We start from the raw sequence: 21677 nt of genomic DNA on the forward strand, positions 1-21677 counted from the left end.
GTCCCAAGCAGGTACTGGTGGTTTCCTTGGGGGTTTTATATTCTTAGCCCCTCTGAGGAACTGTCTTAAGAGAGGATGAGAGAATAAAGGAGGATCAGTGTTGTAGTGTGCAGAAATGGCTGAAGCATGGATCTTGATGGAGGAGAAGGAAAGTCCACTGTTTAACATCTCAGAGCTAGGTACTGTAATATTTGAGGTAAATTTAGTACCCAAGGATTCTGGCCCTTTTTCTGATTCCAGGCACAAAACAGTTTCCATTTGGCGGAGTAGGCTTTTCTAGTAGACGGTCTTCTGGCCTCCAAGATGATATCCTGCACCTCCTGGGAGAGGAGAGTCTGTTGGGAAATCAAGGAATCCTCCATGCGGCTAGATTGAGGGTTTTCAGTTGACTGAAAAGTTTTGAAACTGTGCTGGGTCAACAGAAGAGGCACTAGAGGCAGGATCCATGGTGGGGAATGTGTCAGGCTCTTCAGGAGTGGATACCAGTGTTGCCTTGGCCAGTCTGGAGCAATGAGAATCATCTTTGGCCTCTCTGCTCTGGCTTTTAATAGAACTTTGGGCAGCAGAAGAAGAGGTGGAAAGGCATAGACCGTCAAGGTTGTCCAATTGAAGGAAAGTGCGTCCACTTTCCAGGCCTGTGGATGATAGGTCCTTGAGCAAAATTTTTTCAGTTGGTAATTTTTGTGGGTAGCAAAGAGATCTATGTCTGGCCGTCCCCATGCCTGAATTATCTTTGCGAAAACTTGAGGATGCAACTTCCATTCGTGAGGATCTGTTATATTTCTGCTTAGGTTGTCTGCCAGTGTGTTTTCCTTCCCTGGCAGGAATTGTGCTTGAAGTTGGATTTGCAATTCCAGAGCCGTGTTCCAAAGGGACATGGCTAGTCTGTACAGGGGGTATGAATGAGTTCCTCCCTGTTTGTTTATGTACCACATCACTGTGGTGTTGTCTGTCCTTATCAATAGCTGGCCTGGATGCAGTAGGTCTTTGAAGGCCATAATAGCATTTTGTACTGCTAGCATTTCCTTTTGATTGATGTGTAGGTGCTTTTCCTTTTGGTACCATTTGCCTTGAATGCACTGATTTGACATATGCGCCCCCCAGGCGTAGTCCGAGGCGTCTGTTGTGATGATTTGATTTGCTTGAGGCATGCAGAAGGGGAGACCTGTGTTTCTTTGGCATGCTTGAGCCCACCACAGAAATTCCTTTTGAAGACATGGAATGAGTGGTATAATTGTTTCCAAACTGTGGCTGTGTTGAGACCATAAGTTTTTTTAAGTACCATTGAAGTTTCCTCATATGCAGCTTTGCACATGGGATCAGCAGGATGCAAGATGCCATGAATCCCAGAGCCTGCAGAATTTTCCTTGCAGTCAGCCTGGTGAAGGTTGCCATTTTTCTAAAGTATTGAGATAGTTGCCCTTGCTTCTCTGGCGTGAGGTAGGCCATCTGGGTGTTTGTATTCAAGCTGGCACCCAGGAAAATTATTGTTTGAGAGGGTATTAGTTTTGATTTCTTTTTGTTGACTGTGTATCCCAGAAAGTTCAACAACTTTATTACAAACGCCAGGTGTTTCAGAAGTATGTGCTTGCTGTCTGCTTGGATCAGGCAGTCGTCCAGATATGGGTATATCTGTACCCCTTGAAGTCTGCAGAAGGCAATTACTGATGCCAGGCATTTCGTGAACACCCTGGGCGCAGTAGATAAGCCAAAGGGCAATACAGAGAATTGATAATGGGTTGAACCTGCAAGAAATCTGAGGTATCTTCTGCAATCTTGTCTGATAGGGACATGCAGGTATGCCTCCTTGAGGTCCAATGTTACCAGCCAAGACTCCTTGCCCAGCATGGGAAGAAGCTGCTGTAATGTGAGCATCTTGAATTTTGGTACGAGTAAATATGTGCTTAGGATGGATAGGTCCAGAATAGGTCTCCAATCTTTGTCCTTCCTTGGTACCAGGAATAGTCTGGAATAAAAACCCTGACCCTGTTCTCTTGCATGTACCTCTTGAATAGCTTTCATGTCCATGAGAGCTGAAATTTGTTTTTGTGCCTCTGCCCTTTGATTTTGTGGCAGGTTTGGCATGCCTCTCATTTTTGGAAGGCTGTGAAAGTGGAATCTGTAGCCTCTGTCTATAATGTCCAAAATCCATTTGTCTTTTGTTACAATATGCCAATTTTCTGAAAATAAAGCCAGTTTTCCGCCTAAAGGTGCTGCCATTAAAGCTTTGCTTGGCATGCAGAGGGGAAAGTCATTGTGTCTGCTTTCTGAATGACTGTGATCTATCTTCTCCACCTCTTGGTGTAGGTGCTTGCCATTGTCTGGCTCTATATGATCCTTGAGATTGCCCTCTACCCCTCGGGCGCCTGTATCTACCTCTTTGAGGTCTGCCCGTGGTTGGAAAGGACCAATTTTTTGAAGGCCAGTTTCTGCTGAAACGTGGAGGTTGTACCTGTAGGAAATCTTTCACTGTTTGCAATGATCTTGCCTTTTCCTCCATTTTCTTTAGTACCTCCTCAGCTTTAACACCAAACAATACATCTTTTTGAAGAGGTGCATCTAGCAATTTAGCTTTGACATGATCTGGTAAGGTTTGCTCTTTGAGCCAAGCATGTCTACGTATGACAGACCCTGTAACAGCAGCTCTACATGAGGCCTCTAAAGCATCAAAACCACATTGCAAAGTATGTTTACCCACTTGCTCTGCATTATGCAACAAATCCTGCAACTCCTTTACATCTGGTTGCTCAGGTTGTGTCATCTTGCTTTTCAACTGAGATAACAAAAACTGTTGATACTTTAACATATGGAACTGACAGTTTAATGCCCTCATGGTTAAAGTGGCCGAGGTGTATACCTTTTTCCCCCACCTTTCTAAAGCTCTGGAATCTCTCTCTGAAGGTAATGGGTTTTTGGCAGTAGAGGCCTTAATTCCCTTGGGACCCTGTGAAATAGTTTCAGGATCAGCAGCATGGCTTTTGTATAGGAATTGGTGTGAATCAGGAACCCGGTAATACCTGTCAGGTTTAACAGGAGCTGGAGGTAAAGAATCTGGGTTGAGGCTGGCTTCTGTATACACATCTAATATATCAAAGACAAGAGGGATAGCCAGAGGCCTGTGCTGAGGAAGCAAGAGAAAATCCCTGAGCCTTTTCTTGGAATCTGAGTACTCTTGACCTTCCCAGTGAAAGTGCTCCCTCAAAGTATGTAAGGTTTCCCCAAAGGAATAGTCCTCGGGGGGGGGGGGGGGAGACACTGAGGGAATGGACTCCTCAGCATCAGAATCTTCAAAAGGGGAATATGAGTATTCCTGTTCCTCAGAATGTTCTGAGGTAATAGAGGCTTGGTCTGAGGAATGGTGGTCTTCCTCCAATCTGTGCCTTTTGTCAGAGGGGGTTGAGAACCCCTGATAAGAGTAATCAAATCCTCAGCCATTTTGAGCATCTGTTTTTTAGGCATGGGGCCTTGAGAGGGGCTCTGTGGAGCTTGTCTTAGTTTTCATGGCTGCTTTAGATTTAGTGAAAGCCTTAATGGAAAAAGAGGAAGGCCTGAAGACACCTTGAGAGGTGGCAGGCCTGTCTAAACTCAGTTTCCCCGCCAAGAGTGGCATTGGTGTCTGTAGTCGGAGTGGGGGCCGAGGAGCCTGCGACCTCGGGCACAGAAGACACCGCTAAAGAAGCGTCATCGGTACTCAGGGGCTGCGTAGGCGCCTCGCTGAGAACCAGAGCTCCTGCAGCCGGCTTTAGCATGGTGTCGGTAGAAGTCGCGGACCTCGTATGTTGGTCCTTATCTTTGCGTCCTTTACTCAAAACTGGAGTCGGAGTATCCGACGACATAATGTAAACTTTTTACCAAAATAGTGTTGGGCGAACTCCGCCCAATGCTTAATAGTGCGTTTGTTGAATCTAGTACAAAAATGACAGGCCGAGACGTCGTGGTCTGGGCCTATGCAAGGAATGCACAAGGAATGGAAATCCTTATGTGGTATTTGCTTCCCACATGAAATGCAATTATTAACTTTGTCTGACATTGGTCTGAGGCAAGAAAAGTTTCCCCAATGGGGTACTTAGCTTTCAAGAAGACTTCGGCTGAAATATTTTTCGTAAATCTCAGGAGATGGCCGACCGGCACTTGCAAACTGCTTCTGCTTCGGGCACCGCGCGGCAAGAAAGACTGAAGAAAATGGCGTCGGCTGGTTCTTTTATACCCCTGCCGCACTGACGTCAGGGAAGAAGCGATGACAACCGATGCCGGACCTAGACTTTGGAATTCGGCCGACCGAGGACCCGCCTGACGGCAGGATAACCCATCTGTTATGACTGCAGCTGTATGCACGATGAACATGGGGCATCTTCCAAATGAGTTACCCCTCTGCCCAGGGAGGATTGCTCATCACGAGCGTCACGAAAAGATCCTTGGGACATCCTGAACCACAATTTTCTCCCCTCTGATTCCTGGAGTAGGACCTCTAGGAGGTGAAAAAACATATGCCCACAGCAGACAAGGTCTGGCATAATGTAAGCAAAATCGGAGCCGAAAAACTCCTCAGCAAATTCTGACCGACGTCTAAGCGTCCGTCGGTTAAAAGAAGCACAGGCTAGACAAGCTGCTACGTTGTGGTCTGGGCCTAAACAAGGTAAGCAGTAAGAGTGGAAATCTTTATGAGGTATTTGTTTCCCACAAGTTAAACAGTTATTCACTTTTTCTGACATCGGCTGAGGCAAGAAAGAGTCCCCAACGGGGTACTTAGCTTTTTAGAAGTCTTCCGTAGTAGTAGAAGAATTCGGTAGTAGTAATCTCTGGTTCTGACCGACCGGCACTTGCGAACAGCTTCTGCTTCGGGCACCACGCGGCAAGAAAGACTGAGGAAAATGGCGTTGGCTGATGCCTTTATACCCGAATAACTGCAGCTATGACGTCGGGTGAAGTGCGACACCAGCCGAGGCCAGACCCAGACTTTGGAATCCGGCCGACCGAAGGGCTGCCTGACGACAGGACAACCCATTTTTAAGGACTGCAGATGCATCCTTGAAGGACATCCACAATTTTCTCCCCTCTGATTCCTGGAGTAGGACCTCTAGGAGGTGAAAAAACATATGCCCACAGCAGACAAGGTCTTTCCTTCCTCCTCACTAAGTGAAAGTCTATCTCTTACTTTGGGACCAAAAAGGGAAGACTCGTCAACAGGTGCACTGAAAGAAGATTTAAAGGAGTCCGTGAAGTCACACAAACTCATCCAAGCATTTAGTCTCATAATGATGCCCGATGCGGCTGCTCAAGCTGCCCCCTCAGTAGTATGAGAAATCAAGCGCATCGAGGAGTTCGCGAGATTGATTCCAAGGTATCTGACAGGCAACAGTATCACGCATCTCCTCAGGCAGTACCTCCTCCAAAGAGGCAGACATTTCAGAAATTAGGTCTCTTTGGAGGTGAGTAAAGTGTGCCAGGTAATTCAGCGACCGGATGGCAAAGGTCGCTGAAGCATAGGTCCGCTTCCCCAGTCTGTTCATAGCCCAAGTAGTACAGTTGTGTACACTTACCATAAATGTAGATGTTTGAGTGTATTCACTGTTGCATTCATTACACTTGGGTTATCCTGCCAGGGATAGCCCTAAGTCGGCCTGAATACCAGAGGCTTAGTATTTCTGTCTCAGTTGCTGTCGCTCCAGGACTGACGTCAGGTTGTCAGTGATATAAAATCAGGCAGCCAACGCCATTACATCAGTTTTTCTTGCCCCAACTGTCAGGAGCCCCCAAACAGGCAGCTAGGTTATGGTGGAAGAATACCACCAGCAGAAAGTAAATACCAAAAATTCCCTGTAAGGAGAGAGAGACAAGGGGGGGGGAAGGAGAGTGGGAAACTAGGACTACAACAGTGAATACACTAACATCTACATTTATGGTAAGTGTACACAACTGTACTGTGTTCATGTTTCACTGCTGCAAGTCATTACATTTGGGTAGATTCCCAAAGCTATGGTTGGGAGGCTGGAGCTAAACCGCATTAGGAGTGGCTAGGAGTCCCTGCAGAACTGCAGTGGCAAACCTGCCCTGGATTTAGAGTGGCAGATGATAGTGCTTTGTAAAGGTGTGCATTGAACTCCAAGTAGCTGCCTCTAAAATGTCCTTGGTTGGTACTCCCCTGAGAAAGGCCGCTGAAGTGGCTGCAGCTCTGGTGGAATGTGACCTAATGTCCTTAGGCACTGGCTTGCCATGTTGTAAGTAGCAGAAACAAATGCAGTGACCTATCCATTTTGAAATAGTCTGCTTTGAGATGGCCTTTCCTTGTGATCCTGCAGAATATGCCACTAGTAATTGCTCTGTCTTTCTGAAAACCTTGGTTCTGTCCAAGTAGAATCTAAGCTGTGTACGTCTGAAGAATGCAGAATTATTTCCCCCTTGTTCTGTGGATTTGGATAAAAAGTTGGCAGATGAATGGTTTGGTTAAGAGCCACACTGGACACCACTTTAGGCATAAATGTTGGGTTTGTCCTCAGGGAGACCCTGTCCGGATAAAAAATGATAAAAGGTTCCACAGCCATGAGTGCCTGTAGCTCTGAAATGCGTCTTGCAGAAGTTATTGCTAGGAGCAGAGCTGTTCTCCCATATAAAAACTTTATTTCAGCAGTAGCAGCTGGTTCAAAAGGAGGCAGGGTGAGTTTTTCCAAGACCTAGTTGAGGTCCCATGCAGGCATTGGAGATCTCCTTGGAGGCCTTAAATTTTTGGCTCCTCTGAGGTACTGTTTTAATAAGGGATGCGTAAAGATTTGTGGCTCTGCATTGTAATATGCCAAAATGGCAGAGGCATGAATTTTAATAGATGAGAAAGACAGGCCTTTGTTCAGCATCTCTGTTAAGTATTGTAAAATCTGAGGAATATTTGGCACAGCTGTAACTGTTCCTTGTGCCTGGTTCCAGGCACAGAATCTCTTCCATTTTCCAGCATAAGATTTTCTAGTACTAGGCCTTCTGGCTTCCAAAATGACATTCATCACAGCTTTGCTAAGAGGTGCGTTTTGCATGACTACATTATCCGCCATGCTGCTAGGTTTAAAGTCCTGAGCTGGCTGTGTAGGATCTGACTGTTTTGCTGGGACAGTAGATGTGGTACTTGAGGAAGGGTCCAAGCTGGGCATTGAGATAAACTCCTTAATATTGGGTACCAGTGCGGGCGGGGCCAGTCTGGTGCAATCAGTATCATCTTTGGCTTCTCCTGTCTGACCTTTAGGAGTACCTTGGGGAGGAGAGGCAGAGGGGGAAAGGCATATACTGTTTTTTCCAGCTGAAGGATAGGGTGTCCACTTTCCATGCTTGTCTATGATAAATCATTGTGCAGAATCTCTTTAGTTGGTAGTTGTGAGGGGAGGAAATAAGATCTACGTCTGGGCATCCCCATTTCCTTGTTATCATGCTGAAGACTTGTGGATCCAGCTGCCACTCGTGGAAATCCATGAGGTTTCTGCTTAGTTCGTCTGCCAGAGTATTTTTCCTTTCTGGCAGGAATTGTGCCTGCAGATGTACTTGGTAAGTCAATGCTGTGTCCCACAAAGTCATGGCTAGTCTGCAAAGGGGGTAAGAATGTGTGCCCCCCTGCTTGTTTATATACCACATGACCGTGGTGTTGTCTGTCTTTATCAGTAGTTGTCCTGGTTGAAGTAGATCCTTGAAGGCTGTCAGGGCATTTTGAACAGCTAGCATCCCTTTTAGATTGATATGTAGATGCTTTTGGTTTGAGGTCCATGTTCCCTGAATGCATTTTCCTGCCATGTGGACCCCCCAGGCATAATCTGACGCATCCGTTGTTAATGTTTGCCTGGCTGGGGGTAATGTGAATGGCTGTCCCTTGTTTTGGTGAAGCCTTTGCCCACCACTGAAACTCCTGTTGCAGGCAGGGAATGAGTAATTATAGTTTCCAGGCTCTGGCAATGTTGAGTCCAAACACTTTTTAGGTACCACTGAAGTTTCCTCATATGCAGTCTTGCATATGGAATTAGTAGGATGCAGGATGCCATGAAGCCCAGAGCCTGCAGAATTTTTCTTGCAGATAACTGGGCCTTTGTTGCTAACATTTTGAAGTAGGTAGTCAGTTGTCTTTGTTTGTCTGGCGTGAGATAAGCCATCTGGGCAGTTGTATTTAAGCTTGCACACAGGAATATCTCTTGAGAGGGTACGAGTTTTGATTTCTTTTTGTTGACTGTGTACCCTAGGCATGTTAGAAGCTTTGTCACAAACGCCAGATGTTGTAGAAGGATGTCCTTGTTCTCTGCTTGAATTAGACAGTCTTCCAAGTAAGGATATATTTGTATTCCTCTGTCTGCAGAATGCAATTACTGGTGCCAGGCACTTTGTAAAGACCCTGGGCGCAGTATACAAGCCAAAGGGCAGTGCAGAGAATTGGTAATGCATTGAGCCAGCCTTGAATCTGAGGTATCTTCTGCATATTTGTCTGATTGGGACATGCAGGTAAGCCTCTTTTAGGTCTAAAGTTACAAGCCAAGCGTTCTTGCCCAGCATGGGCATTAGCTGCTGTAAAGTCAGCTTTTTGAATTTTGGTATATCCAGGAATGTATTCAGAATCGATAGGTCCATTAGTGGCCTCCAGGCCTTGTCTTTTCTGGGTACCAAGAACAGTCTAGGAAAATCCTTGTCCTCGCTCTTGCTCTGGCACTTGATGAATGGCCCTCATGTCCATGAGGGATGAGACTTGTTTTTGTGCCTCTGCCCATTAATTTTTTGGCAGATCTGGCAGCAGTTTGCCTTTGGCAGGGTATGGAAATGGAACTTGTAGCCTTGTGACACGATATTTAGAACCCATTTGTCCTGGGTTATAATGTGCCAGTTTTGAGAAAAAAGTGCTAATTTTCCCCCTAAGGGTGCTGCTAGGAAATAAGTGCTTGGCGCAGGCAGGGGGAAGTCATTGGGACTGTTTCCTGTAAGGTTGTGATTTGTCCTCCACTTTTGGAGGTAGAAGCTCCCCATTGCTTTGACCTGTATGAACCTTGCGCCTGGGATCTGCCTCTAGGGCGTCTGGGTCTGCCCCTTTGAGGTCTGTCTGACACAGGAAAGGACCAATTCTTTGTTGGCCAATGTCTACTAAACCTAGGTGGCTGTACTTTTGAGAAATCTTTGACCGTTTGCATAGATTTAGCCTTGTCCTCCATTTTCTTTAACACCTCCTCTGCCTTAACACAAAACAATCATGCTGTGAAGGTGCATCCAATAATTTAACTTTAACATGATCTGGCAGATTTTGTTCCTTTAACCAAGCATGCCTTCTAATGACAGAGCCTGTAACTGCGGCCCTGCAGGAGGCCTCTAAAGAATCAAAACCACATTGCAAAATATGCTTTCCAACTTGTTCAGCTGCATGCAATATATCCTGTATTTCCTTGTTTTCTACACATTCAGAATTTAACACTTTCTGTTTAAGCAATGCCATGACATGTTGCTGATATTTGAGCATATGAAACCGACAGTTTAAGGCCCTTATAAGCCAAGGTAGCAGATGCGTAAACCTTTTTTCCCCATCTATTCAGTGCCCTAGAATCCCTGTCAGAAGGGGTAGGTTTTTTTGCAGCGGAAGCCTTAACACGCTTGGGTCCCTGAGATATAGTTTCTGGGTCTGCAGCAGGGTTTTTAAAAAGGAATTTATGGGAGTCAGGAACCCTGTAATATCTGTCAGGCTTAAAAGGAGCTGGAGGTAAGGAGTCAGGGGTTAGGCTAGACTCATAAAACACATCTACAATGTCTAACACAGGAGGGATAGCTAGTGGCTTGTGTTGAGGTAGTAACAGGAAATCCCTGAGCCTCTTTTTAGACTCTGAAAAATCTTGGCTCTCCCAGTGGAAATGCTCCCTCATTGTATGCAAGGTTTCCCCAAAAGAATAATCCTCAGGAGGAGAAGCTGAAGGTATGGATTCTTCAGCATCAGAATCCTCATAGGGGGGGAAAAGAATATTCCTGATCAGAAGAAATGGAAACCTTATCTGAAGATTCATAGTCAGTCTCTTATCAGGAGGGGGATTGGGAACCCCTGATTAACGTAATCAAGTCTTCGGGCATTTTGAGCATCTGTTTTTTGGGCATGGAGGCCTGTCCACGTGGCTCTTGAGGTAGCTTCTTTGCCTTTGAAGTCAGTTTAATGTATAGATGTTTGGGTCTGAATACACCCTCAGAAGCCAGTGCCTGCTCAGCGGCTCCGGACCCATCTGAAGGAATAGCGTCTGAGGCTCCAATACCTTGAGTTTCCAGCAGCATGGCCGACTCCACGTGGTAGCTGGTAGCGGCCTGCAACTCTAAAGTAGGGGTCGTCAGGGGCTGAGAAAGTGCCTCACTGAGAACAAGCGAACCGGCGACTGGCTTAGAAGCTTCGTTGTCGGTTTTGGGCCTTGGTCTTTTTTTTTTTTTTTGCGTTTTTTGTGAACTCCAGTAGTCGGATGGCTTTCCAATGACATTTCTGGATAATTAAATCTGCGGCCAAAGCAGTTTAAAGCATAATCATACAGACGCTTAATAGTGCGTTGGTTAAATCTAGCACAAAACCGACAACCCAGATAATTATGATCAGGGCCTAGGCAAGGAATACAGTAAGAGTGAAAGCCCTTATGAGGTATTTGCTTCCCACAAGAAATACAATTAACTTTTTCTGACATCGGTTCTGGAGCAAGAAAAAAAAGTTTCCCCAATGGGGTACTTAGCTTTATAGAAGACTTCGGATATGAAATTCGAACTCGAAAATCTCAGGAGTCGGCCAACCGGCACTTGCAAACTGCTTCTGCTTCGGGCACCGCGCGGCAAGAAAAAACAAAGAAAATGTTGTTGGCCGCATCTTTTATACCCTGATGACCTGACGTCAGGGAGGGGGCGACAGCAGCCGACGCAGGACCCAGGACTTTGGAATTCAGGCCGACTGAGGTCAACCTGCCAACAGGATTACGCAAATGTAATGACTGCAACAGTGAAACACGAAGAACATCTGCTTGATGACAGGGTGAGAGAAAAGAGGCGGGCTCTGTGCTGTAATGAGCAAAGATGGCAGATGCATGAATTAATAGAAGAGAAGGATAGACCCCTGTATAGTAGGTCTGCTACGTAATCCAGGATGAGAAGTAGGGAGAGCTGTGCTGTTTCAGCTCCCTTAGCCTGGATCCAGGTGCAAAACTTTTCCACTTGTCAGCATAGGATTTTCTAGTGCTGGGACATCTGGCCTCACGTACGTCTAGGACTTGTTTGCTTAGGCTGGCATCTTGAAGAGAGGTCAGGGAATAAGCCAGGCTGCCAGGCTGAGGGTCTGCAATTGGGGATCCATGAATTCTCCATTCTTCTGGGTCAGGAGTGTTGGGATCTGAGGTAGGTGCCATGGTGGCAGGCTGCGCAGCAGTGGGTACCAATGCTGGCATGGCCAGTCTGAGGCAATCAGGATTGCCCTTGGTTTTTCCTCCCTTATTTTGAGCAGTACCCTTGAAATGAGTGGTAGAGGGAGAAAAATGCATAAACTGAGAGGTTTACCCACTGGAAGGATAGAGCATCCACTTTCCAGGTCTTGTAAGGTTCCCTGGTGCAGAATTTGCTGAGCTGATTATTGGAGTTGGAGGCAAAGAGGTCCCCGTTCGGGGTGCCCCATTTCTGGGTTACAAGGGTGAAGGTTCTGTTGTCTAGCTGCCACTCGTGTGGGTCTAGCAGGTTTCTACTTAAGTTGTCTGCCAGAAAGTTTAGGGAGCCTGGGAGGAATTGTGCTAGCAAGTGTATATGCATGGTTGAGGCTGTGTGCCAAAGGGTCATAGCGAGCCTGCAGAGAGGATAAGAGTGAGTGCCTTCCTGCTTGTTAATGTACCACAACAGTGTGGTGTTCTTTGTTTTGATCAGTAGAGGCCCTGGGGAGAGTAGGGGTCTGAAAGTTGTCAGGGCGTGCTGAACAGCTAGCATCTCTTTTTGGCTGATGTGCAGATATTTGATTTGGGCTCCAATGGCCCTGAATACACCTGACGTCCAGGTGTGCAACTCATAGTCTGATATGTCTGCGGTGAGGGTCTGGGTGGTGAGGGATTGTGAGAACAGAAGTCCATTGTTGTGGTTGCATGCTGCTGCCCACCAAAGAAAATCTTTCCTTAGACAGAGTATCATTGGTATGATAGTTCCCAAGTCTTGAGAGTGTTAACACCAAAGGCTTTTTAGGTACCATTGTAGTTTCCTCATATGCAGTCCGGCATATGGAATGACTAGAATGCAGGCCATGAACCCTAAAGCTTGAGGATTTTCCTTGCGGATAACTGGGCTCTGGTGGCTAGTTGAGAGAAGTAGCCTGTCAGGCTCGTTATTCTTGAGTAAGGAATGCTACCTGGGATGCTGTGTCCAGGGCTTGCTCCTAGGAATACAATTTTTTGTGTGGGGACTAGTTTTGATTTATTTTCGTTGATAGTATACCCCAGGAAGGTCAGTAGGTCCTTTACAAACGTCAGGTGCTGTAACAGCTTTTCCTGTCTGCCTTAATCAGGCAATCGTCCAATCAGAGGTAAATTTGAATATTTCTTTGTCTGCAAAAAGCAAAGGCTGGAGCCAGGCATTTTGTGAAAAATCTGGGAGCAGTGGATAAGCCAAAGGGAAGCGCAGAGAACTGAAAGTGCATATATCCTGCCCCGAAACGTATATATTTTCTGCAAGATTCCCTGATTGGGATGTGTAGGTAGGCCTCTTTTAGGTCTAGGGTGGCTAACCAAGCACTCTTGGAAAGCATATGAAGAAGCTGCTGGAGGGTGAGCAGTTTGAATTTTTGTATCCCCAGAAAGGTGTTTAGAATGGATAGATTGAGGATTGAGCACCAGGTGCCCTCCTTTCTGGGTACCAGGAAGAGTCTGGAAAAGAAACCTTGGCCTATCTGGTCTGCAGGAACATGGTGAATTGTCCTCATGGAGAGCAGGGAAAGGACTTGCTTTCTGGTCTCTGCTCACTGGTTTGGAGGAAGATCTAGGAACCCTTTTGGGGTTGGCGGAGTGTGGAAATAAAATGTGTATTCCTGGGACACTGTTGAGGACCCATTGGTCGTTGGTAATAGAGGCCCAGTTGTTTGCATGGAAGGAGAGTTTTCCTCCTAGGGGCATAAGCAGGTGGGCAGAGGTAAGGGGTGGAGATGTAAAGTCAATGCGAGTTCCTACTATAAAGGGGTGGCTTAGCACTCCCTCTTTTTGAAGGGGAGGAACTCCATTGCTTAGATCTCTGCATTCCTTGGGACTGCTGTCTGGGGGGGGGGGGTGTTGCTTCCCCTGGTTCTGGGCTGAGCTGGCCTGGAGGGGGTCAGAAAGGACCAGTGCTTGGAGGGGCAATGCCTACTGAACCTCGGAAGCTGAACCTGTAAAAAGTCTGTCTGCATAGATTTAGCTTTTTCTTCCATCATTAAGACCTCTTCTGCCTTGGTGCCAAGCAAATTGTCTGTTCAATGGTGCATCCAAAAATTTTGATTTGACATGGTCTGGCAAGGTCTGTTCCTTAAGCCAAGCATGCCTTCTAAGGACAGAACCAGTGACTGCTGCCCTGCAAGATGCTTCTACGGCGTCAAAGCCACATTGCAAGGTGTGCTTAGTAACTTGGCTTGCAGAATGCACAAGCTCCTGTAATTCTTTTTCTGCACAAGCAGGAAAGGAAGATATCTTTTGTTTGAGGACTTCCATGGTATGCTGCTGCTATTTCAGCATGTGGAACTGACAACTTCCGGAGGTGTGTACTTTCTTACCTAATCTGTCTAAAGCTCAGGAATCCCTATCTGAGGGGTTGGGATTCTTAGCTGAGGTTGCTTTAATTCCTTTAGGTCCTTGGGAGATGACCTCTGGGTCAGCAGTAGGATTTTTGAAAAGGAATTTGTGAAAGTCAGGGACTCTGTAGTACCTGTCAGGTTTCCTGAGAGTAGGAGGAAGGGTGTCAGGAGTCAAACTGGATTCCAGAAAAACATCATCCACAACATCCAGGACAGGAGGAATGGCTAAAGGTCAGTGCTGTGGTAAATCTAAGAACTCCCGGAGTATCTTTTTTGACTGAGGATAGTCCTGACATTCCCATTGGAAATGCTCCCTTACAGTACATGTAAGGTTTCACCAAATGAAAAATCCTCTGGTGGAGAGGCAGAAGGAATTGATTCCTCTGCATCAGAATCCTCATAAGCAGAGAGGGGGTTGCATGTCTTCATATTTAGAAGCATCAGAGTCATCGGACTCCTGTTCAGATAAAACTACAGGGGACAAGTCTCTTTCTTTTGGAAGGGGTAGCCTGGCTTCACCTAATAAGCATAAAAAGGTCTTCCGCCATTTTAAGCATTTGAGACTGAGGCATGGAAACAGGTGCCTGAGCTTGGGTACTCATTTTTTTTGTGTGTAGTTTGTACCTGGGCTTTAGAAACTCTGTAGCTTTAGAAAGAACTGAAGATGCGAAAGAAGTCTCTGGTATTCGGGCTGACTGAGGGCTACCCCTGGCAGGATAACTCAAGTGCCATGACTGCAACAGTGAAAAGTACAGTTTTGTACCTACCATAAATGTAGATGTTCGAGGATTCCATTGCTGCAGTCCTGACTATTGGGTATAGTCCGCGTCCAGTCGGCCCGAATACCAGAGTATAAGGCTGACGTCGGTCATGGCGCCTTAGACTGACGTCAGTACGTCAGGGTACTAATGCGCATGACCGACGTCATATCCTCAGTCTTTTCTTGCCCCAGATGTCAGAAGACCCTAAAAAGACAAGTCCCAAAAAACCTGCACCAAAAACATGTACAATATATACAACAATATATACAAAAATATAAGCATGTAAACTCACCTACACAACCACCACTAAATACAGAGGGAAGGAGGGAGGTAAATTGGACTGCAGCAATGGAATCCTCGAACATCTACATTTATGGTAGGTACAAAACTGTACTATGTTCTTCGTCTTCCATTGCTGCAGTCCTGACTATTGGGTAGAATCCCAAAGCAGAGGTAAGGGAGGCTGGCAAATTATAAAGAAGTAGGAGCTGACAACATGCCTTGCAAAACAGCTGTGGCAAAACCAGCCCTAGACTTAGAGTAGATAGGAAGGTGATAATGCTTAGAGAAAGTATGCACTGAACTCCAAGTAGCTGCTTCCAAAATATCCTTAGTTGCCACCCCTTAGAAATGCTGTTGAAGTGGCAGTAGCCCTAGTGGAATGAGGCCTAATCCCAGCTGGAATCTCCTTGCCATGATGGGAATAACAAAATGCAATGCAAAGCCAATCCACCTAGAAATAGTTTGTTTTGACACAGGCTTGCCCTGTGAACTCAAAACAAAGAAACAAACAACTGCTGAGACTGCCTAAAATCCTTAGTCCTGCTTAAATAATATCGCAATTGCCTGTGTACATCTAAAGTGTGCAAAATCTTTTCCCCTTTATTTTGGGGTCTGCATAAAAAGTAGGCAAATGAATAGTTTGGTTTAAAGCCACACTAGAAACCACCTTAGGCATAAAGGAAGGATTAGTACGTAATGATACCCTATCCTTATGGAAAATCAAAAAGGGCTGTACTGCCATAAGGGCCTGCAACTCAGACACCCTTCTTGCAGAAGTAATAGCCAACAGAAAAGCAGTCTTCCATGACAAGTATTTCAATTCAGCAGTAGCCGCAGGCTCAAAAGGTTGTAGAGTAAGTTTTTCCAACACAAAATTGAGATCCCAAGCAGGAGTAGGAGCTCTACGTGGGGGTCTTATATTCTTTGCCCCTCTAAGAAACTGCTTGAACAAAGGATGCGAAAACAATGGTGGGTCAATCATAGTGAGCTGAAATTGCTGCAGCATGAATCTTAATGGAAGAGAAGGACAAACCTTTGTCCAATAACTCAGTAAGATATTGAAGAGCCACACTCAAATTAGGCTCAGAAATCTCCAAATTCTTTTCTTGAGCCAGAATCAGGCAGTCGTCCAAGTAAGGATAGATTTGAATTCCTTGAAGCCTGAAATAAGCTATCACTGGAGCCAGAACCTTTGTGAATACTCTGGGCGCAGTAGATAAGCCAAAGGGCAATGCAGAGAACTGATAATGAGAATTTCCAGTTCGAAACCGCAGATACTTCCTGCAACTTAGCCTTATAGGCACATGAAGGTAAGCTTCCTTGAGATCTAAAGTTACCATCCAGTGATCTTTGCCCAGCAGAGGTAAAAGTTGTTGTAACGTCAACATCTTGAACTTGGGAATGTCCAGATAAGTGTTGAGGAGGGATAAATCCAAAATTGGTCTCCACGTGTTCCCCTTCTTTGGTACTAGGAACAGGCGAGAATAAAATCCTAGGCCCCTTTCTGATACAGGGACTGGCTGAATGGCCCCATCTGGAGTAACTGAGAAACTTGCTTGTGAGCCTCTTTTCTTTGTGGAGGAGGAACATCTGGCATGCCTTTGAAAGGGGGCATTGTGTGGAAATAAAATCTGTAACCGTGATGAATGATATCCAACACCCATCTGTCTTGAGTAATTAAATCCCAATTTTCTTTGAAAAGAGACAGTCTTCCTCCCAAAGGAGCTGCCAGGCGAGAATCCCCTGGCGGCTGAAAGGGCGGGTCATTGGGTCTGCCTACGTGAGGACTGGCCCGTGGCCTCACCAGAAGTCTGAGCAGGTGAACTCCTGATCTAGGCCTAAAAGAACCTTGAGCCCTGCCCCTACCACGTCTAGACCTACCCCTAGACTGGGAATCATAAGCAGGATATGTCCACCCCTTAGCAGGCCAATTTCTACTAAACTTCCGAGGCTGCACCTGCAAAAAATCTTTAACAGTTTGCATAGACTTAGCTTTGTCCTCCATTTTCTTTAAAACTGCTTCCACAGGCGATCCAAACAACACATCAGACTGTAAAGGAGCATCCAAAATCCTTGTCTTAACATGCTCAGCCAAATTCTGATCCTTCAACCAGGCATGCCTGCGAAGAACAGAACTAGTAGCAGCCACCCTCGAGGAGGCCTGTACAGCATCAAAACCACACTGCAAAGAATGCTTACCCACTTGTTCAGACACATGAACCAAATCCAGCAACTCTTTACACTCAATACCTTCCGCCAAAGCATCCACCTTAGATTTCAATTGTGAAAGGAGATAATTTTGATATTTTAGCATGTGAAACTGACAATTCAACGCCCTCATGGCTAGAGTGGAAGAAGTATACACTTTCTTTCCCCACCTATCCAAAGCCCTTGCCTCTTTATCAGAGGGTACAGGATTTTTAACCACAGAAGCTTTAACACCTTTAGGCCCCTGAGAAACAGTTTCTGGGTCCGCCCTAGGACTCTTAAACAAATACTTATGAGCTTGGGGCACCCTATAATACCTATCAGGCTTAACAGGAGCAGGAGGCAAGGAGTCAGGGTTCAGGAAGCCTCTGCAAAACATCCTCCACCACATTCAACACAGGAGGAATAGCTAAGGGCCTATGCTGGGGTAAAACAAAAATTCCTAAGCCTTTTCCTGGAATCAGAGTAATCCTGGCCTTCCCATTTAAAGTGCTCCCTCATGGAATGCAGAGTCTCTGAAAATGAGAAATCCTCAGGAGGAGAAGCTGTAGGAGTGGAATCATCCACATCAGAATCAGAATAAGTAGGATACTCTTGTAAGTCTTCCGCAGAAGAGTCTGAAGCCTGTGAACACTGTTCAAAACTATCAAACTCCTGTTCCACCCTAGGCCTCTTATCAGGCGGGGGCATAGAACCTCTAATCATAGTAATCAAATCTTCTGCCATTTTAAGCATATGTTTCTTAGGTACAGAGCCAGAAATGCTAGGAGAAGCCCCCACAGAAGCTGAACTTGGCCTACCTCTAAAAGAAGCTTTGGCAACCGAAGGAGAGGCCCTAACTACCTTGGGATGAGAGGGAAGAACAGTTACCTGAGAAGCCCCCTCAGTCTGGCCTACCTCCTGAGAAGGCACATCCTGTAACAGTAAAGTTTCTGCCTGAGACTCCATGGAAACTCCTGGCAAAACCTCTGGCTCCACTGAGCCTTCTAAAGAACCGACGTCTGGGACTGCCGGTTCATCAACCCTAGGCTTCACTGTTTTGTCCTTGCGCTTCTTGGATGAAGCGGGCGGAGAATCCGGCGGCATATTATAATTACAACGCTTCCCAAACACTAACCTGGCACAATCTAGCCTCCTCTTAATAGTGCGTTTGTTAAATCTAGCACAAGAACGGCAACCAACAACGTCGTGCTCAGGCCCTAAACAAGGTATACACAATGTATGATAATCCCTATGCGGTATCTGCTTCCCACAAGAAATACAGTTATTCACTTTTTCTGACATCCGGTTAAATACTGAGGCAAGAAAAACCAAAATGTTCCCAGCGGGTACTTAGCCAACTCTGTTTCGGTCTGAAACTCCGGTTTCGGAAATCTCAGAACGCCAACCTGCACTCGCAAAACTGCTTCTGCATCGGACCATGCGGCAAAAAAGACTGAGGATATGACGTCGGTCATGCGCATTAGTACCCTGACGTACTGACGTCAGTCTAAGGCGCCATGACCGACGTCAACCTTATACTCTGGTATTCGGGCCGACTGGACGCGGACTATACCCAATAGTCAGGACTGCAGCAATGGAAGACGAAGAACATCAAGAAAAACATCTCCCTGTTCAGGGGATGAACAGTGGAACTATCTTCCGCCAGTTCCTTCTTGGTGGCTGCCGCCACGACCATGGAATAGACTACCAGTTGTTTGCACCAATTGGGCTGGTCTTCTGGTGTGGACAAAGTTCTATCTGTCCTCAGGGGGACAGGTTCTGTGTTGTTCGGGGCCTTCCAGGCACACTGCACAATAAGTCGAATGAGCTAATCTGCAGGTGGGGTCACCCAGGAAGTAGATGGCTGAGCACGAAAAGCCTACAAGAACACGAATTCCTCCGAAGGGTTGAAGGGCTTCCAGTCTCCCCTCTGCTTGAGGATCTCGAGAATGTTTCCAAATGAGACGTCTTCCGGGGGAGACAGTGGGGACCCTTCTCCCTCAATGCAACTGGTGTCTTCAGTGATGCATTCCTCAGGGGAATAGAGATGCTTCCTCTTGCAAAGTTTATTCCGGGGTGGCTCCCCAGGGAGATCTTCTGAAGAGGACAAGGGCAAGTCTTGTGGCTCCCATGCTCGAGATTCCAGAGGAGGAGGGTGAGATGGCTGCAAGCTACAGGGAGGTTCTGGTTCCGATGCCAGTGGTGTCAACTGTGAGCCTGTTGAAGGACCCTCTCCATCACCTGGAAAGCATGCCTACCCGAGGAGGTATGGGAGCCCGGAACCAAGAAGGACAACCTCGGAACGGGGGTCACACCCCACCCCCCAAGGAGCCTGCCTCCAGATGAGGAGCTCCAAGAAGACCGGCAACTGCTGGGAGAGCCGTGGCCATAGACTGCGCCACAGAAGAAAATCGGCATTGAACTAGGTGCCATGGTGCCGACAGCCCAATCACTGCTCCGAGAGTGCCCCAGTTCCAAAGGAGCCGTGGTGCCAATAGTAATTGGTGCTGACAGGGAAGCCTCCGCTGTCGGCACCAAGACAGTATGAACCAGGATGGCCATCGGTACTGAAGTCTCCGAAACCCGGGTGGAGGTCGGAGGAGGATAGACAGGAGATTATGCCGTGAAAGCTTCCGATCCAAGGGGGAGGGAAGACCTGGTCTGGATGGTTAATCCTCTGGCTGCCAGAAGCTGGTCCACAACCCTCACTACATCCTGTTACGAAAGACTCCTGGTGGACCTGAAGGATGCTGCCGATAGGGAGTCTGGTCTCTCAAGAAAGGAAATAAATTGCTGTCCCAAAAAGGGATCATAAGGAGGAGAATAGTACAGTTTTGTACCTACCATAAATGTAGATGTTCGAGTGCATACCCTGCTGCAGTCATCACACTTGGGTTATCCTGTCATCAGGCGGTCCCACAGTCGGCCTGAATTCCAAAGTCTTGGTCCGGCGTCAGTTGCTGTCGCTTCTTCCCTGACGTCAGTGCGCCAGGGGTATATAAGAGGCATCCAACACTATTTTCTTCAGTTTTTCTTGCCCCAGATGTCAGGTGCCCCCCCAAAAGGTGGTCAGTAGATAGTACCAATAATAAAAGTTTAGCACAAACAAAACATCCCTCCAGCTATAAGCAAATACACCACAAAGGTTGTATCAGATTTTAAGGTATTGAAAGGTTTCAGTTAGATCAGAGGTGATGGAGGGAGGATAACCTGGACTGCAGCAGGGTATACACTCGAACATCTACATTTATGGTAGGTACAAAACTGTACTGTTTGTGTTACCCTGCTGCAGTCATCACACTTGGTTGAATCCCAAAGCTAAGGATGGGGGTGGAGTCAAACAGGGTTAGAGGAGGCTAGAAGGCCCTGCAAAACTGCAGTGGCGAAGCCAGCTCTAGACTTAAAGTGGTAAGTGATAGTGTTTGGTGAAGGTGTGTACTGAACTCCAAGATGCAGCTTCCAGAATATCCTTGGTTGGCACCCCCTGAGGAAGGCTGTAGCTGCTGCCCTGGTGGAGTGGGACCTTATGCTAGCAGGAACTGGTTTTCCATGATGGGTGTAGCAGAAACGTATGCAATGTCCTATTCATTTGGAAATGGTCTGTTTTGAGATAGCCTTTCCTTGTGATGCTGTAGCATAGGATACAAAAAGCTGGTCAGATTTTCTGAAAACCTTAGTTTTATCCAAGTAGTAACGTAGTTGACTCTGAATGCCCAAGGAGTGCAGGAGTCTTTCTCCTTTGTTCTGTGGATTTGGGAAGAAGGTGGGTAAATGGGTGGTTTGATTTAGAGCCACACTGGATACCACCTTTGGCATAAAGGAGGGGTTAGTTCGTAGAGAAACTCTGTCTTGATGAAAAAATGAGGAAAGGCTCTACTGCCATTAGTGCCTGTAGCTCTGAGACTCTTCTGGCTGAAGTATTTGCTAGCAGCAGGGCAGTATTCCATGATATAAACTTTAAATCAGCTCAGAAAGCTGGCTCAAAAGGTGGCAGCATAAGTTTTTCCAGAACAAAGTTGAGGTCCCAAGTTGGTGTTGGTGCTGTCCTGGGAGGCCTAATGTTTTTGGCCCCTCTGAGGTACCGCCTTAGAAGTGGATGTGAAAATAAGGGAGGATCCGTGTTCTAGTGAGCTGAAATAGCTGAGGCGTGGGTTTTAATAGATGAAAAAGAAAGTCCTTTGTGTAACATCTCAGTTAAATATTGTTGAATCTGAGGTATGTCCGGCTCAAGGGTATTTTGGCCTTTAGCTTGGTTCCAGGCGCAAAATCTTTTCCATTTGTCTGAGTAGGCTTTCCTGGTGCTGGGCCTCCTGGCCTCCAGAATGACATCCATAACAGCTTGTGAAAGAGGAGCTGGCTGGTTGCTTTGGTGATATGCCATGCAGCCAAATTTAAGGTTTTGAGCTGGCTGTGTAGAATCTGTTTTGCTGTGTGAGCAGATGAGGAATTTGTGGTAAAATCCATGGGGGGCCGTGGGCCATGTTCCTTAGTAGTGGGTACCAGTGCTGGCGTGGCCAGTCTGGGGCAATGAGTATCATTCGGGGTCTCTCCATCCTGACTTTCAGCAGCACCTTTGTGAGAAGGGGCAATGGAGGAAAGGCATATACGGTCAGCATTTTCCAACTGAATGAGAGTGCGTCCACTTTCCAAGCTTGATGGTGAAATGTCCTGGTGGAAAATTTTGATAGCCGATAGTT

At 46.5% G+C, this 21677-nt stretch overlaps 1 protein-coding gene across 2 annotated transcripts in view; it reads right to left on the reverse strand.

Moving 5' to 3' along the window:
• EIF3A (eukaryotic translation initiation factor 3 subunit A) overlaps positions 1-21677 on the reverse strand; it is a 1696172-nt gene that overhangs the window by 249321 nt on the left and 1425174 nt on the right. The gene's annotated exons all lie outside the window — the stretch shown is intronic.

The sequence above is a fragment of the Protopterus annectens genome, chromosome 14.part0 (genome assembly GCF_019279795.1).
Source record: "Protopterus annectens isolate FY-2018-M chromosome 14.part0, PAN1.0, whole genome shotgun sequence".
Lineage (NCBI taxonomy): Eukaryota > Metazoa > Chordata > Ceratodontiformes > Protopteridae > Protopterus > Protopterus annectens.